The sequence below is a fragment of the Equus caballus genome, chromosome 28, assembly GCF_041296265.1.
Source record: "Equus caballus isolate H_3958 breed thoroughbred chromosome 28, TB-T2T, whole genome shotgun sequence".
In the NCBI taxonomy this organism is placed as follows: domain Eukaryota; kingdom Metazoa; phylum Chordata; class Mammalia; order Perissodactyla; family Equidae; genus Equus; species Equus caballus.
The window spans coordinates 28,327,807-28,344,817 of record NC_091711.1 but is presented as its reverse complement, the minus strand read 5'-3'; the positions used below and the strand labels follow the sequence as shown (position 1 = coordinate 28,344,817).

General features: G+C 40.8%; 1 long non-coding RNA gene across 1 annotated transcript in view; it reads left to right on the top strand.

Moving 5' to 3' along the window:
* The window catches only part of LOC106782690 (uncharacterized), a 133,283-nt gene extending 117,543 nt beyond the window's left edge, over positions 1-15,740 (top strand). The window contains exons 6-7 of the long non-coding RNA XR_011433603.1: positions 11,092-11,165; positions 13,419-15,740. This is a non-coding gene — a long non-coding RNA (uncharacterized lncRNA). The remainder of the gene's footprint in view (positions 1-11,091; positions 11,166-13,418) is intronic.
* Positions 15,741-17,011: the final 1,271 nt, after the last annotated feature.

Genomic DNA, 17,011 nt, shown 5'->3' with positions numbered 1-17,011 from the left:
CAGGAGTGAAATTTGTGGCCTAGACAACCCCACAAGGAGTTATTTAATGAACTGAATTTGCCCATTTTGAGGGCAAAAGCTGAAGTGCTCACCAGCAATCTCAGGAAGAAACACAAAGGGTTGGTGATTGCTGTTGGAGAAGTGGCCTCATGAGGGTGTCCTGGTTAACCCCTGATTGCTCCCAATGGGGACCCCACAATCTCTTCACACACTCTTGGTTGACCACAGCCTGGATGCTTAAGTCTGGTAGGCTAAGACAGCAAAATCTTTGGAGTCATAAGGGAAATCATTTTCCTTCTCCTGTTCTTTTTTTGCCTTAATCCATAAAGTAGGAACATCCACCTTGTGGAAGAATGGAAGACTTGGGAAGAAAACCTTTGTCCTTTTTTCTGTCCCCTTTCCTTGCTGGGAAGAGAGTCAGGGTGTGTGAAAGTCCAGCTCCTCTGAGTTCTCTGTTTTCCAGAAGCCTGTCCTCACCACACGTCCATTCTCTGACCCTCTGTACCATAAACTCTGTAGAGTGGCTCTGAGCTTTGGAGGGAAGCCTGGTGTTACGGTTGGCAAGTGGGTTCTGGTCATAGGTCAAGGCAAGTTCTTCAAGGCAACCTTATTGGAAATAAAGCTGATCATTTCAGATCTGTCGATCTGGGTCTATCTCCTCAATGGATTCAGAACCCATATGGGAAGAGGTGTGATTAAATAGCATCATCCCGTAAATCCTAACATCCATGTCAAGGTAAAAATGCCAATTTTAAGATTCTTTGGAATTTTCTTTTCTTATCATCTTTCTTCTTTGAAAACATTTACCAAATTGAGTGACCATTGTGAGCTTGGCACTTAGGTGAAGTGCTTTGTCTTTTCTCTTAAATATGCATGGTTGGCCCTGAGACACAGTGTATAAGGCCAAAGGCAGCCTAAATGGGCACGTGTACCCACAAACATAAGACACTTCCTAGCAATGAACACATTCAAATCCTAGGGTCTATAAAGGACTCTGCAGATCATATGTATACATGGGCATGCGAATGCACATTCATGTGTACACACACTCACCATATGCACACACAGTATCACAGGCATGCACATATACCACGTACAAACACACCCAAATAACACACATAAACTGTGAACACATGCCGTACACACCACACACCACACACAGACAATGCGCACAAACACATACATTATATATGCAGTCCCACATCACACAGCACGTGAACACTCCCCATGAACACACACACCATGCACACACACATACCACACACGTATACCACATATATACCCCTCACACGAACACCCCCCACTTCACCGTACGTACATGGGCACACACACGACCACTGCATACACACGTAACCCCAGGGCCTATGCAGAACTATAGAAAGCTCCCTGACACATCCTCTCTCTCTCTCTCTTCCTTTTCTCTCTTAATCCTGCGGTCCATATATATGGGACTATACAAAGCACACACACAGATATAGAGCAAACTTTTGGACTCACACAAAAACAACTGCCAAGACCCTGCGAAGCTCAGCCTTTGTGCCTAAGCCCCTACTACTGTGGACCACTCCCCACTCCCCCAGGAACCCAGTCTGACAAAGAAGCACCTGCACCCGAGCCAGACATCTTTATTTCCTTTTGCCTTTGATTAAGTCTCACAATAAAATGGCACACCAAGGGGCATGACATTACAGTGTCATTAAAGTGAACATTTCACAAGGAGCGTTGCCTGAACTGAGATGCTTCTGATGTTTTTATTTTCAATGAATCTTTGAGGCCAGCAGATGGAAAAAACTACTGTGGCCGGAGCTTGAGGAGGCCAGCTTCACCTGAGAGGCGAGCTGGTCAGGCTACCCTGAGCCCTGACCTAATTTCCTTAAGAAAAGGGAAGGCAGTTAAAGTGCTTGATGCGTAATCAATAAACAGGACTCACAGGATGAAATGCACACATCATACTGGACAGAATATTAATATAATTACAAAGAGAGTCGACCTTGTAAAGTGCAGCAACACAGCTATGTTTTTCCCCTTCATAATATATCTGCTTTTTATAATGGTGGATTTCCATGAATTTCCAATCAAACATACACACACACGCACGCACACACACACACACACACACACACACACACACACTTCTACTTCAGTTCTTTTTAAAGGCAAATCTGGTACAAATAGCAGTTTGTTCTAAAGGAACCCTTTGCACGTGTATCATTTAGTGAATCTGGAGTTTTCCAGACCAAGTGCTGTTGCTAAAAATGGCCACAGCTCGTAGAGGAGACACCATATTCCTGTTAATGTCATTAGCAAGCTGAACAGCAGCATCTACAAAGCTCAGAGCAGAGAAATGATACCTGGGGGAACGACACGATGCCAAATAAATGTGAGGTGATTGACTATTTCCATCACTACCTGCACAGCGAGCTGTAGCCATTTGTAAGGGGCTGCCTTGTGTCAATGGGGAGGGGGCAATTCTGCAATCGTGTGACAGTTTCCATTGTCCTCAAAAGCACCTCATCTTTGGGGACAAAGCCCTGGGTCACACCGTTTGTCCTGGAGAAACTCATGATAAATTTTTCTTTTTAAAAAACTCCTTTTCTTTGATTAGCCATAATGAAAGCTTTTCCTTCTAAATATATGTCCTTACACATCAAAAAGGCTGAGATGAAAAATTCATTGTCATTTGCAAAGAATAGTGTCTCTTTGTGACTTGTTATCTGCTGAACTGGATGTTATGAAGTTTCTTTGAGGGCTCTGATAGCAACTGGAATATTCTGGCTCTTGTGGCAAACGTGTTTGAAAGCATAATTATGGGGTCTGTGCTGGGGTGACCAACACTTTCTCTCACACCGACCAGATAGTCAATGGGTTTTGTGTGTGCAGGAAACTTCTTCTCTTTTATCCTGTTTCAATGGGAATGGGACTGACATCAAGTGATAAGATGTTCTTATGGTGGATTCTAGAAACCTCTGTCCTTGTCTTCCGGTGTGGATTTACCAACAGCTGTTTTCTGTTGTTTGACTTTCTGAAATCAAAATTACGGATGGGGCCATAGAAATGACAGCATAGCATTAGACAGAGGGTAGCCTCCAAACACTTCGATGTGACTAACGATGTCTTACTAATTAGAATGAACTGCATCATATTTGAATTCTTGAAAAGCTTTTAAGTTGTAGTGAATTTTGTTTTAAAAAGGAAAAACTAAGCCACTTTCACCACTCCTATTCAACATAGTACTGGAGGTGCTGGCCAGAGCAATTCGGCAGGAAAAAGAAATAAAAGGAATCCAAATAGGTAACGAAGAAGTAAAACTCTTGCTGTTTGCAGACGACATGATCTTATACATAGAAAACCCCAAAGAATCCACAGAAAAACTATTAGAAATAATCAACAACTACAGCAAAGTAGCAGGGTATAAAATTAACGTGCATAAATCAGTAGCATTTCTATACACTAACAATAAACTAACAGAAAAAGAACTCAAGAACTCTATTCCATTCACAATCGCAACGAAAAGAATAAAATACCTTGGGATAAACTTAACCAAGGAAGTGAAGGATCTATACAATGAAAACTACAAGACTTTCTTGAAAGAAATAGGCGATGACATAAAGAGATGGAAAAACATTCCTTGCACATGGATTGGAAGAATAAACATAGTTAAAATGTCCATACTACCTAAAGCAATATACAGATTCAATGCTATCCCAATCAGAATCCCAAGAACATTCTTCACAGAAATTGAACAAACAATCCTAAAATTCATATGGGGGAACAAAAGACCGTGAATTGCTAAAGCAATCCTGAGCAAGAAAAACAAAGCCGGCGGAATCACAATCCCCGATTTCAAAACATACTACAAAGCTACAGTGATCAAAACAGCATGGTACTGGTACAAAAACAGGTCCACAGATCAATGGAACAGAATTGAAAGCCCAGAGATAAAACCACACATCTATGGACAGCTAATCTTCGACAAAGGAGCAGAGGGCCTACAATGGAGAAAAGAAAGTCTCTTCAACAAATGGTGCTGGGAAAACTGGACAGCCACATGCAAAAGATTGAAAATTGACCATTCTTTTTCACCACACACCAAAATAAACTCAAAATGGATCAAAGACCTAAAGATTAGGCCTGAGACAACAAGTCTTTTGGAAGAGAATATAGGCAGTACACTCTTTGACATCAGTTTCAAAAGAATCTTTTCGGACACTGTAACTCCTCAGTTGAGGGAAACAATAGAAAGAATAAACAAATGGTACTTCATCAGACTAAAGAGCTTCTTCAAGGCAAGGGAAAACAGGATTGAAACAAAAAAACAGCTCACTAATTGGGAAAAAATATTTACAAGCCACTTATCCGACAAAGGGTTAATCTCCATAATATACAAAGAACTCACACTGCTTAACAACAAAAAAACAAACAACCGATCAAAAAATGGGCAGAGGACATGAACAGACATTTCTCAAAAGAAGATATGAATATGGCCAATAGACACATGAAAAGATGTTCATCATCGCTAATCATCAGGGAAATGCAAATCAAAACTACACTAAGATATCACCTTACCCCCGTTAGATTGGCAAAAACATCCAAAACCAAGAACGACAAATGTTGGAGAGGTTGTGGAGAAAGAGGAACCCTCATACACTGTTGGTGGGAATGCAAACTGGTACAGCCACTATGGAAAACAGTATGGAGATTTCTCAAAAAGTTAAAAATAGAAATACCCTATGACCCAGCCATCCCATTACTGGGTATCTATCCTAAGAACCTGATAACAGATATCTCAAGAGTCCGTTGCACCCCTATGTTCATCGCAGCATTATTTACAATAGCCAAGACGTGGAACCAGCCTACATGCCCAGAAACTGATGATTGGATAAAGAAGATGTGGTATATATACACAATGGAATACTACTCAGCCATAAAAAAAGACGAAATTGGCCCATTCACAACAACGTGGATGGACCTCGAGGGCATTATGTTAAGCGAAATAAGTCAGTCAGAGAAAGACGAACTCTATATGACTCCACTCATAGGTGGAAATTAGTATATTGAGAAGGAGATCTGATCGGTGGTTATCAGGGAAAAGGGGGGGTGGGGGGAGGGCACAAAGGGGGAAGTGGTGTACCCACAACATGACTAACAAAAATGTACAACTGAAATCTCACAAGATTGTAATCTATCATAACATTAATAAAAAAAAAGAAGAAAAAAAAAAGGAAAAACTAAGTAGTTGAAAGAAAGTGATCCTGATTGAAAAGCTTATTTGATTTAAAAGTAATAGTTCCAAGGGACGAATGGGAAACTGCTGTTTAAGGGGCACAAAGTTTCAGTTTAGCAAGATAGAAAGAGTTCTGGAAATGAATGGTGGTGATGGTTGTACAATAATATCAAGGTATGCAATGCCGCTGAGCCGTACACTTGAAAATGGTTAAGATGGTAAATTTGATGTTATGTGTATTTCACCACAATTAAAAATTAAATAAATAAAACATGATAATGCCTAGATTACATGTTAGTGATAGAATAAATGTAGGGTTTTTTTGGTGTGTGTACTGCCTTAAAAATCTTGTCCCCTAAATGTCCTGCTTCTTTTATCTTACAGTAACAGTTTGATCAGACTCTCTAAAATTGACTTATTAATGTTGCTCTGTGGATAAAGCACTGCACATAAACTTGTGCAATTGCTAATGTGATCTTTTGTTTTAACCTGATGTAAACTATGGTACTCTAACGAAATCTCTAGAGATTTAATTACGCAGGAAACTATTCTTAACCCCTCTCATTTTGTCAGCTGATTTGCTACTCATTTATCTTTTAAAATAAAACCTTTGGCTTCTCTTAGCTTTCTTTTGCTGTTTTTCTCAGTTATGTGTCACAATACTCTCCCTCTTCATAAAACACTTTAACCTACACCCTTTTTATGTTGACTTTTCAAAGAGAAATTTTTCTTTTTTGGCCAATTGAGAGGCTGTTGGGAGTACAGGAAATAACAAGGATATGGAGACAGGAGAGCTGGCTTTGAGTTCTAGCTTTACGAATTACTGGCGTATTTCTTGGAGTCGCTTTCCTTACCTATAGAATGCAGGCAATAACCACCCCACCTGTAAGGCTATCGAGAAGTTCAAATGACATCATAATAAGAGCTACTATTTACTGAGTGCTTACTATATGTTAAGCACTGTTCTCAGTAACTTATGGGCATCAACTAAATTAGTTCTTCCTCCCAATAACATGGTGCAACTATTCTCTTGTTCATATTATAGATGAGGAACTGAAGCCCAGAGAGGTATGGAATCTGTCCAAGTTCACAAAGCTGGCCAATGGTAAAGCTTGAGTTTGAACCCAGGCAGTCTGATTGCTGAGGTTGTTCTTAACCACAATGCCATCCTGCTTCTATACAGATGTGAACATGCAATGCAGGCTACTTTAAAGCATTATAAAAAGTGGAATGAGTGAGAAGAGTTGATTTTTTCTAGATTTACTTTCCATGTAGAATGTTACAAATGTTGGTTCTGTGTTCATTAAGTCACCTCAGCAAGTCTCCCTTCAATTCAGAGGCCCCAGATTACCAAGGATGTGAACAATCTGGGACATCTTCGTAGCGTTGATTGTACCTGCAATATAAATAATTATCTGTGTAATTATGTGTCTGATATTTTTGCTCTACCCTGTAAACTCCACAAGACCAGGAACATGTTATCCATGATCTCCCCAATAACTAGCAGAATGTCCAGAACATACTAGGTGTTTGATAATAACGAGAGCTAACACTTAGTGAGAGCTTATCACGTGCCTGACACCGTGTGCTTTTCATACATCAACTCATTTCATGCTCATGACAGCCCATGAAAAGGGCACTATGATTACCATCTCCATTTTACAGATGAAGAAACTGAGGCTCAGGGCATTTAAGTAATGTGTCCAGGGTCATGCGGTAGTAAATGGTGGAGTCTGGATTGCAACCAGGCTGTCTGACTCCAGAGCCTGAACTCTGATCAGTTCTTGATATATTAAAGAAGCTGAAACCTGAATCCTTTCTCATATGGAATTGGAACGAAGAATAAGACACTGCTATGAAAGCCGTACAAATATGTGATCTTGGCTTCCTGGGCCGGTGCCCAGTGTTGGGCTGCAGGGATGAGGAGATTGCAGTCTGGGAAGTTGATGACTCTTCTTATAATATGGTGAAACATTTAGTAAATTATAGCCTGTGACAACCTTGGAAGTGAGACTGTGTGTCTTCTGAGCCTGTTCTTCGAGAGGAAGTGGTTGAAAAAGTTCAGAATATTGGTGTTGGCTTCTTCTTGACGTTTTTAGCAAACTTCGGTAAAAAAGAAATCTGGCCAGTTTGTCAGCACAGATGAAAGGAAATTGAGCTGTGCCAGGGAAACTCTGCCTTCTCTGCCTGTGGCCTGCAGCCGAAACTGGCTGAGGGCCTTCAGGACTGAAACAGCCAATTGCTTCTGTCCTCCAAAGAGTAGGAGATAAGATGCAGTTCAAGCTCTTTTTGGGAGCTTCCCATTTACTTCATTTTTTAGAACTTATTTTTACTTTTATTTATTTATTTTTTTTGCTGAGGAAGATTAGCTCTGAGCTAACATCTGTGCCAATCTTCCTCTATTTTATATGTGGGTTGCCACCACAGCATGGCTGACCAGTGGTGTGTGTCTGTGCCTGGGATCTGAACCCACGAACCCAGGCTGCTGAAGCAGAGTGCATGAACTTAACCACTACAGCATGCGGCTGGCCCCTCCCATTTCTTTCATTGCTCTTGGAGAGGTCACGTGTGGAATGATCCAGACACATTAGTGCTGAGGTTTAGAAAAGTAGAATCGTAGCTACTACTTGCCAGCTACTGGCAGAAGTGCTTTACAAACCTATTTTATCTTATTTATTCTTCATGATTACCTCTGAGGTAAGTATTCTTATCCCCATTTTACAGATGAGGAGACTGATGCTCAGAGAGGGTACACAACTCGCTCTGAGTCATGCTGTTTGAAATGGTGGAACTGAGACTTGAATCCACGTCAGACTGACTTCAAAATCTAGGCTTTTCTCACTATGCTGGAACTGAGGTGGTGTGGTGAGGTGGGGCCATGTTGCCCTATGAAGCAATGTCTTGATAGCTATGGCTTGAGAGGCTGTCCTCTGACACCCTTTCTGTAAGAGCTCTGTGGTGGGCACTGGTCTGTGTCAGAATGTTGAGCTGCTCCCACTGCCACCTGCCTGAGGTGCCAAGGCCCCTCGCTGTGCTCAGAGCTGCTGAGGCGCACACACATTGCGGTTCTTAGCCAGTGCCAACCCTTTCATGCTGAGCACAGTAAGGCTCTGACGTGAGGATTTGCCAGGAGGACTAAAGAGTATTTTCTTCCTCAGGAAAAGAAAGTCATTTTTATTGACACCTAGGAGAGAAACATTCCATTCTTATTCATAATTAAGGCGTTCATTTTCCATTTCGAGGAACATAGCAGAAGAAAGATTAGACTGAAAGGGTGCTGGCTGAGTTGCAGCAAGTGAAAAGCAACAAAGGAAATCAGGCTTATTTCCACACTTTCAGGTCATAAAGTAAACATAAATGATCCTACCCAACATAAATGGGACAAACCCATACGCGTCTGCAGCTAGCATTAATTGTTCACTCAACGATGTGTCAAGTTCCTTCTAAGCAGGTTTCATGGATTATCTCATTTAATCTTCACACCACCATAAAACTGGTCTATTGCCACCCATCTTATAGATACAGAAGCTGAAGCACAGAGGGGTTGAGTACTTCTCCAAAGTAACACAGCTCGCAACTGGTAAAGTCAGAATATATATCCAGGCATTATGGCTTCAGGACTTCAACTTTCAGCCGTTATGCTATATGCTGTCTACACCATTCATCACTGTTAGAGAATTCCTCAACCCTCAATCATCAGTAGGCAATAATTGTGCATTTGTTATTGTCAGCTCTTTTTATGCAATAGTCTATTTAACCTCATAACAACACTAGCAGATAGCTAGTATTATAATCTCCCATTTCAGAGATGAGGAATCTGAGGTCCAGAGATGCTAAGAGCGCTGTCTGAATGCTACTGCTGGGATTCAAATCCACATCTTTTGGACTTCCAGTCTGTTTTTAAAGCACAGCATTCACCTCATCTCTTCCACATAAACCTGTGCCTGAAAAGTATTCTAGATATTAGTAATAACTGAAAGAATGCACATTTAAAATGTATGCATTGATTTATATAGTAAGAACTCTTAATTTTAGTTTGCTGAAGAAATTTGTTGCCTCAGAATATTTACATTTATGATTCTACTTCTCCAGAAACAATAAAATAACCTCTTGACGTGGGTAATTAACAGAACCATAAAACATTCCCGCAAATGGCATCTGCAGAAACAAGGTGAAATGAAGAGCTGTCATTTGAGCCAACCCCATTTGAAACTCATTTCAAAACATTTAACCAAAGGGAGATAAGGGGGAGATGTGTGGTTGCTGGTTGCAGGATCATTTAACTAACAGCAGTATGCTTCCAAATTAAACCTTCCATTTAGAAATGCTGAATGGATGTGTGTGTGCGCACGTGCATACACATGTGGTTGTCTGAGCGACTCTTTGGTTATATGAGCAAGTTGCATTAATTATCTGGAAGTGGATTTTTCGCCTCTTAAAGAAGGCAGGCTGTCCTCCCTGGTCCCGTGAACACTGCCCATTATAGACTTCTGTGCTGTAAATACTAATACGTTGCGACTGTGGGCATATCTCTCAATCTCTTTGGGCCTTGGTTTCTTACATTGTAGAATGGATTCCTGCAAACTTGTAAGGGAGGTAGACAAGCAAACAGTTAAAGTATGACAGCGTACTTTTAGATGTGTGCCCAGAACCCCACCAGAATGGCTAAAATGAAACAGACGCTACCAAGTGTTGGTGAGGCTGTGGAGCAAAGGAAGCTCTTATACACTGCTTGTGGGCATGTAAATTGGTATAGCCACTTTGAAAAGCTGTTAAGCATTGTCTACTAAAGATAACAGAACACACACCTTATGACCCAGTACCTCCACCACCAGGCATATACTAACAGAAATGTGCATATGCTTTCCACCAAAAGACTTGCACAAGGATGTTCATAATAGCACGTAGCTCCCAAATGGAAACAAGGTAAACAGCATATCTGGTAGACTGGAAAAATATATCATGGTACATTCACTTAATGGAATATTGTACAGCAATGAGAAAAAATGAACTCCAATAACGTGGATAAGTCTTAGAAAAATAAGGTTGAGCCAAAGAAGCCAGGCACAAAAGAGTATGTACTATATAAGCTCATTCATAGAAAGTTCCAAAAGGTGAAAAATGAATCTCTTTGTTAGAAGTCAGGGTAATAGTAACCATCAGAGACTTTGGTGCTGAGGGTAGGGATTGTCCCTGGAAGGGGAATGAGGGGCCTTCTAGCATTCTGATAACATTTGTTTCTTGACCTGGTTGCTGGCTACATAGGTGTGTTTATTTTATGAGAATTCCTTGAGATGTACCCTATGCTTTGACTTCAACTATAAGGCATACTTTGATACATAAAGAAAAAGGAGCATTCACAGAATGCTATGTGATTACCAAAGAGGGATATTTAATCCAGAACTGAGCTAACCAAGGAAGGCTTCCTGAGGAAATAGTGCTTAATCTTTATCCTTTTATCCTTACCATATGTCCTTTATTCTTGACCATAAATACACTGGAGTCTGTTTTAGTGTGGAGCTATTTCCATTGATCTGACTTTCAGTTTTTATTTCGTATTTGAGTATCACAATTTTAAAATTAGGAATGTTAAGTCAGGCATGTATCTACTCATCATTCTTCATTTTAAAACTTTCCTTAGCTGGTTTCATCTGTTAATTCATCCACATGAACTTTTGTGTTGCCAAGGTGTACAAAACAAAATTGTCTCCAACCCATTGGAATTTTGATTGGGAATTATATAAATCAGAGAATGAGATTAATTGGGTAAGAAATGGCTACCTTGAAAGTACTTACTTTTATCAACCGAGAACGGAGTTGGCATCCCCACTGCTCACTCCATTCAAATCACATTTTCTTCTCTACAGGATGTTTTTGACAAATGCCACTTCATCCCTTGGGCCTATCTAAGACTGACCAACTGCCTCTGACCATTGCAAAGGTACAATATAATACCTTATAAGGCAAGAAATAAATGCTTTAAGAAAATTTTTATAATCAGGAGAGATGAAAATATCAAGACAGGGGACAATCTTGGGTTGAAGAGGAAAATCTCTTAGTGAGAAGAATGGCTAGCCTAGGGATATGTCAGTCACCAAGAAAATGGTAGGTGCACCATCTTTCTGAAGATTTCCAGGGTACAATGTAGAAGAAAGACAGGAGAGCTTAGAATGGGGGAAGAGGAGAGTCCCTCACTGAGCCTGCATCATCTGCCTGCCTGTTTTTCTATTACTAGATTTGTTCAGTGATTTTTCCCCCCTAATAGCTGAAGATAGGAAATAGTACTAGAGGAGTGAGTTCCAATATGTTTCAGTATCAATGTGGATCATCAGGATGCTCCTCAATGAACTTAATTCCTCTAGGTAGAGGGACTTGAGTTTAGTGGCTAGTTCCAGTCTCAAAAATTATAACCCTTCCTGTGAGAGGAGCACTGTCCAATGAACAAAGATATTCCTTAACCATTATATCATTTCATAGCCGTCTGCCCCCAATACCCTAATTCCTGGCCAACAATGCTTTGAGGTAGAGAGACAGCCGGGGAAGGGCTCGTTGCATTATTCTGCCAACAGGGAAATGAACTCAGAGAGGTTGAATGACTCGGCCAGGTTCGTGGGTAGTAAATGGCAGAGCAGAGGTTAGAATCCAGGTCTTTCTGAGTCCAAAGCCCATGCATTTTCCTCTATATTGCAGGGCACACCTGTTCAAGTCTTTTGATTCAAGACTTTAGACAATGTTCTACTGTTGAGAACAACATGAAAGTGATCATTCTTGTTTGTGTTTGTACCAAAGGCGACATAAAAACCATTTGATATATAGGCATTTTAATTCATAGTCTGAAATTAAAACTGTAAAGTAATTTCCTCTCCCAGTTTTAGGAGCAGCTTCTTGCTGTGACTAATATTAGTAGGCTTTCAATGTTATCACTGAAGTAGGGAATCTTGCAAATCAAGCAGTGACTCATTGTAAACGAATGAGAGACTAAATAATGCCGTGATGTGTCACAGTTGTCAGAGGGCTCAGGAAGTCTAGACTTCCAAAATGGGTTGTTTTCCCCACAGACTGAGCTCATCTTCCCTGGGTGGTACACCTCATGACTGGAACCAGGAAGTCTACTCCCTGGGAAGAGGAAGTGGCTGGCTTGCTCTGTGTCATACCCTATTACATTATCCTCAAGAGCAAGTGTCAGGAAACTATAGCCCCCAGGCCAAACATGCCTCACCTCATTTTTTTTTTCCTGCTTTTTCTCCCCAAATCCCCCCAGTACATATTTGCACATTATAGTTGTGGGTCATTCTAGGTATGGCTGCGCCCAGGATCCAAACTGGCGAAACCCTGGGCTGCCAAAACGGAGTGTGTGAACTTAACCACTCGGCCGTGGGGCCCGCCCCTCACCTCATTTTTATAGGTAAAGTTTCACTGGAGCACAGCCACACTCACGTGTTTACTATTGTCTGTGGCTGCTTTCTCACCACAATGGCGGAATTGATAGTTGCCAGAGTGACAATATGGCCCGTAAAGCTGGAAATATTGATTAACTAGCCCATCACAGCAAAAGTTTGCAACCACTGCTCAAGACTCTTTGGCAAATGCAGTCATTAAAACACCTGCTTTCAAAAAGGATTTGTCTAATGTAAATCACCTTTTGAGAAGAACTGGAACACAAACGAATGATCATAAAAGGGTGCAGCATAGAACACATGGGGCAGATGGAAACCTTGTACAGACTCAGGTTTCCACTTCCCTAGGTTTACGTTTTTCTTTGTGGGCAGTTTTTTTTTGGCAGGGCTCTCTCTGAGGATCTGTCTGGGCTTCAAGCTGCTCAATATGATTCCTCTCAATATGTTTGGGAACAATCTATCCTGCACTCTGAAAAGGGTTGTTAGTAGTTTACCTTAATTACCAGAGTCATCTGCCAAAAAAGAAAATGAATATTTGCTGGTTTCAGCTTTTACACATATGGCAGTTTCCAGAATCATTAAAATTCTCTCCTTTTCTTTTCTTACACAGCTGAAGTGAGTGACAGAATGAGATTGGAATTTTGTAATCGATTTATAAAGCCTGTCTTAAGATGGGCTGCATACCCTTTCCAATGGGAAGCTGGCCTCCTGAGGTGGACAGCCCTGTGTAGAAGCAGCCATATGGGGTTCTTGAAATAGGCAGCAACCATATCATGTTTATTTATTTTGCTTTGTAGAAATATGCTTGTCATCCAAAAAGCCTCTCGCTGAACGTATCCAAACATTTATTGCAATGAAGAAAGAACTGATAACTGAACACAGGAAAGAGAATAATGGTCTGAAGGCCCATACAGGACCGTCGGAATTTAAACTGGAGCTCTGGCATCAGTGTCCCCTCATCTAGGCCCTGGCAGGAGAATTCTCTCTTTCCTTGAAGCGTAATTTAGCTGTCAGCATTTCCTTCTCACACTTCACTGTTCCTTTTCTATTTGACTTTTTAATTTCTTTCTATGAGAAAATCATCTGATTTTTTTTAAAAAAACACAATTCATCTTTGTAGGGTTTATTGCTGTGCTGATATGTCATGGATACTTAGTTGCTTTGATTGCTGTTTTTCTGGAGCTTAACAAACCCACTTAAGACAAATGTGAAAACTCAAATGAGAAATCAGAACCAAAGGCAATGTGTCCCCAACACCGTCTTTATAGGCCATTACAAAACCCTTTGCAAATCTCAGGAGATGAAGAGGCAGGAGAAAAAGCATATGGTTGATGAATACATTTGAGATGCAGGTGCCAAGTGACCAGGGTACAGTGTGATGAGGCTGGAACCCTAAGCGCGAAAGCTTTGTTGAAGAAGGAAACTTAAAAAAAAGCAAACCCCAAACCAGTGGATGAGCAATGCCAGTAAACGAGCTGACAGCAGAAGTAATTTAAAAATGGGAAGCTTGAGCCAATGTTCAAATATGAAGGAAGAACGTCAGCTACATGGGCATTCGGGGACTGAGGGAAGAGAGGGAGCAGCAGCCAGAGAACCAAATTCTGCAAACATTAGCGATTTCTAAAATACCCGCAGAGCGCGAGTGCGTAACAAATACAAACGGACAGAGGAGGGAATTGCTGAGCACCCAGTCTCGGTATGCCAGGGGAAAAACCACACTTTCCTTAGACTTACAAACCCAGGTGAAGAGAGCCTACAACTTCTGCAAACCGAGGAGCTGCGGAGGAATAGCGACTAGGGATGGGAGGAAATTCAGAAAGAAATATTTGGAATTTGTAGAGCCACCTGAGGCAGTGGTTGCTCAGAAGACTGGTCTCTTCAGACCAGGTCTAATTTCTTATTGCCTGGGATCTGCCCCTTCCTTCCCCTGCGCCCGTGCTGTGACTAGGCTCAGGCACCAGGTCACTACTCTGGGGACTAACAGTTCAGGGTCTCAGGCGTCACTGCTGCCCCGGATGCTCCAAGCTGTTCTTTTGTCACTGCATTCCCTGTTCTTCCAGCATTGTGCCCAGCGTATATCTTGATGTTTGAAAATGGTGTGTTCAATGAACGACCAAATGCTTCAGAGGGAAATGACAGGCAGTAAGCACAGTGGTTAAGAGCACCAGACAGAGGTGGGTACAAATTCTGGTTGTACCACTTACCAGCTTAGTGAACTTAAGCATGTTAATTCTGTTCCCTGACTTTTGGTTTTCCCATCTGTGCAATGATACCAATCTCATAGTGTTGTGAAGATTAAATCTAAGAGTGTTTATGGCATGCCTGATATAGTGTCTGGGGCACAAAAAGCATTCGATAAATGGCAGACATTGTTAGATAATAAGGTGTTACACCTCCCAGAGCATTTGCAATTGGACAAAGCAACTTAAAGGGAACTAGTCCTGCTGTTGGTGTTGAAGGAAATGAGATAAGAGGAAAAGGTGGTAGATTGAGAGTTGGGTGTGGAGCTCCAACTGGGTCAGGGCAGACAGTTTGAGACCAAGACAGTGAATCTTAAGGTGAATTTGGAGACCTGCTGTGTAGCATCAGAATGGGTCAGAGCTTAAACAAGCCATGTAGAATCAAGGAGGATGGCTCTGGGCTAGTCCCTTAAGCTGAGCCTTCGTTTCTTCACCTAAAAATGAAGGCGTTAGATAACTAGGTGGTCTCTATCATCTCGTGGTTCTAGGACAGACTTAAATGGAGATAGATTTTTAGAGAGTAAGTCAGTAAGACCAACAGATCAATGACAGGACTAGAATTGGAATTCTGTCTTCTCGCTCCCTGAACAATCACTAGAGGCAAAGGGCATTTAATTCCTCATGCATTCTTCAGGTAATTAGCTTAAAAGTGTTTAAGGTTAGATGGGGAATGAGCCAGGAATCCTTTCTCTTACCCAACTTACTGCTTTCCAAGACATGTATTACTATTAGATTGATGGAAAAAATATTGCCTCTGCCCTCATGGTCCCCAGGCTCAGATATTCACGAGAATTCAATCTTGAGAAAGACGATGTCCCGTGCTTTGTATACTGTCACACACAGGAAATAATATAATCATTAAAAAATAATCATCTTGAATTTTTGATGGTGTTCTGCTTGTTTGCAATTTTATTATTCATAGGTGTTAGCTTTGCAATTACAAAACATGTTGTTGGTATTTTGGAGCGGATTCTGACATCAAATTTGGTTTGCCAATAGATGGAATGAACATGTCAAGGAACATAGAGGATGATGACAATGGATAAAATCCCATTTGGTTTCTACAGCTAATAATCTTGTTCAGAGCACAAAATATTTGAACACCGTAATACGATTTCCGCATTAAAAGCACGTTCCAGTCAATTCAAAAATTAAGTAAATAGAGCAGAGGCATACAGTTCTACTAATCCACCAATGTCATAAATTTAATGATTTTAGCAGCTCAAGGAAAACAGGGATTGCTGTAAAACTTCACATCCCAATGTGTTATTGCCTCTAACAATGATTATTTGTCATTTATCTGACACCAAAGTGTGAACTGCACATTATAGGAGTCAAAGGTTTTGCATAAAACAAAACAAAGCCTCTTTCTCTAAAGCTTACACTCTGAGAGTGTGCAAGTGACTCATGAGAATGTGTCAAAAAACCAATGAGAGGCATGGAGCTAATATATCTGGAGTTGGTCTTGGAAAGGATATATTTTCCGTAAAGGGAAACCAGGACTGTGTATCTCTGAGCTATTGAAGCTTTCCTAAGATGAAGCAAGTTTTAGAAAAACCTGGAATCTTCTTTGGCCACCAGTGATTCATGGTACAAAATGGTCTCAGACATTTATACATTCCTGCACAATTTCTTCCAGCATCTTACAAAGCTTTGGAAGAATAATGGAAAGGTACACATTTTAATCTCTGATTTATCGTTGGCAGAATTAGGCATTCAAGCTTAATTCTTAGTAAGTTGGTGAAGGGTTCATGATAAATCTTATATTCAGCATGATAGGTTTAAAAAATGTTACTTAATTAATATATAATGAAACTTGTGCAGGAAGTCAAACAGAAATGAAACTTGTTAGGAAGAGTTCATGCTGCTTACATTGTCTCTCCTCTAGGCATTTTAGAGCAATTATCGGTCGGGTCTGATCGTTAGCAACAGCAGTAGATGTATCCTCGATTTCTGGTACTCCTCTCTTATTTGGAGTGGTTCTTTTAACATGGAACTCTAAAAGATCATTGATGATTATTTGTGATCACTGAATCTACATAAAGGAAAGAATGATATAGTCTACATGACAGTACATGAACTACAAACAAACTTACAAACTTACACTGATAAGCGTAGCACCATAGTCTAGAGCTATTGGTATTTCCTAT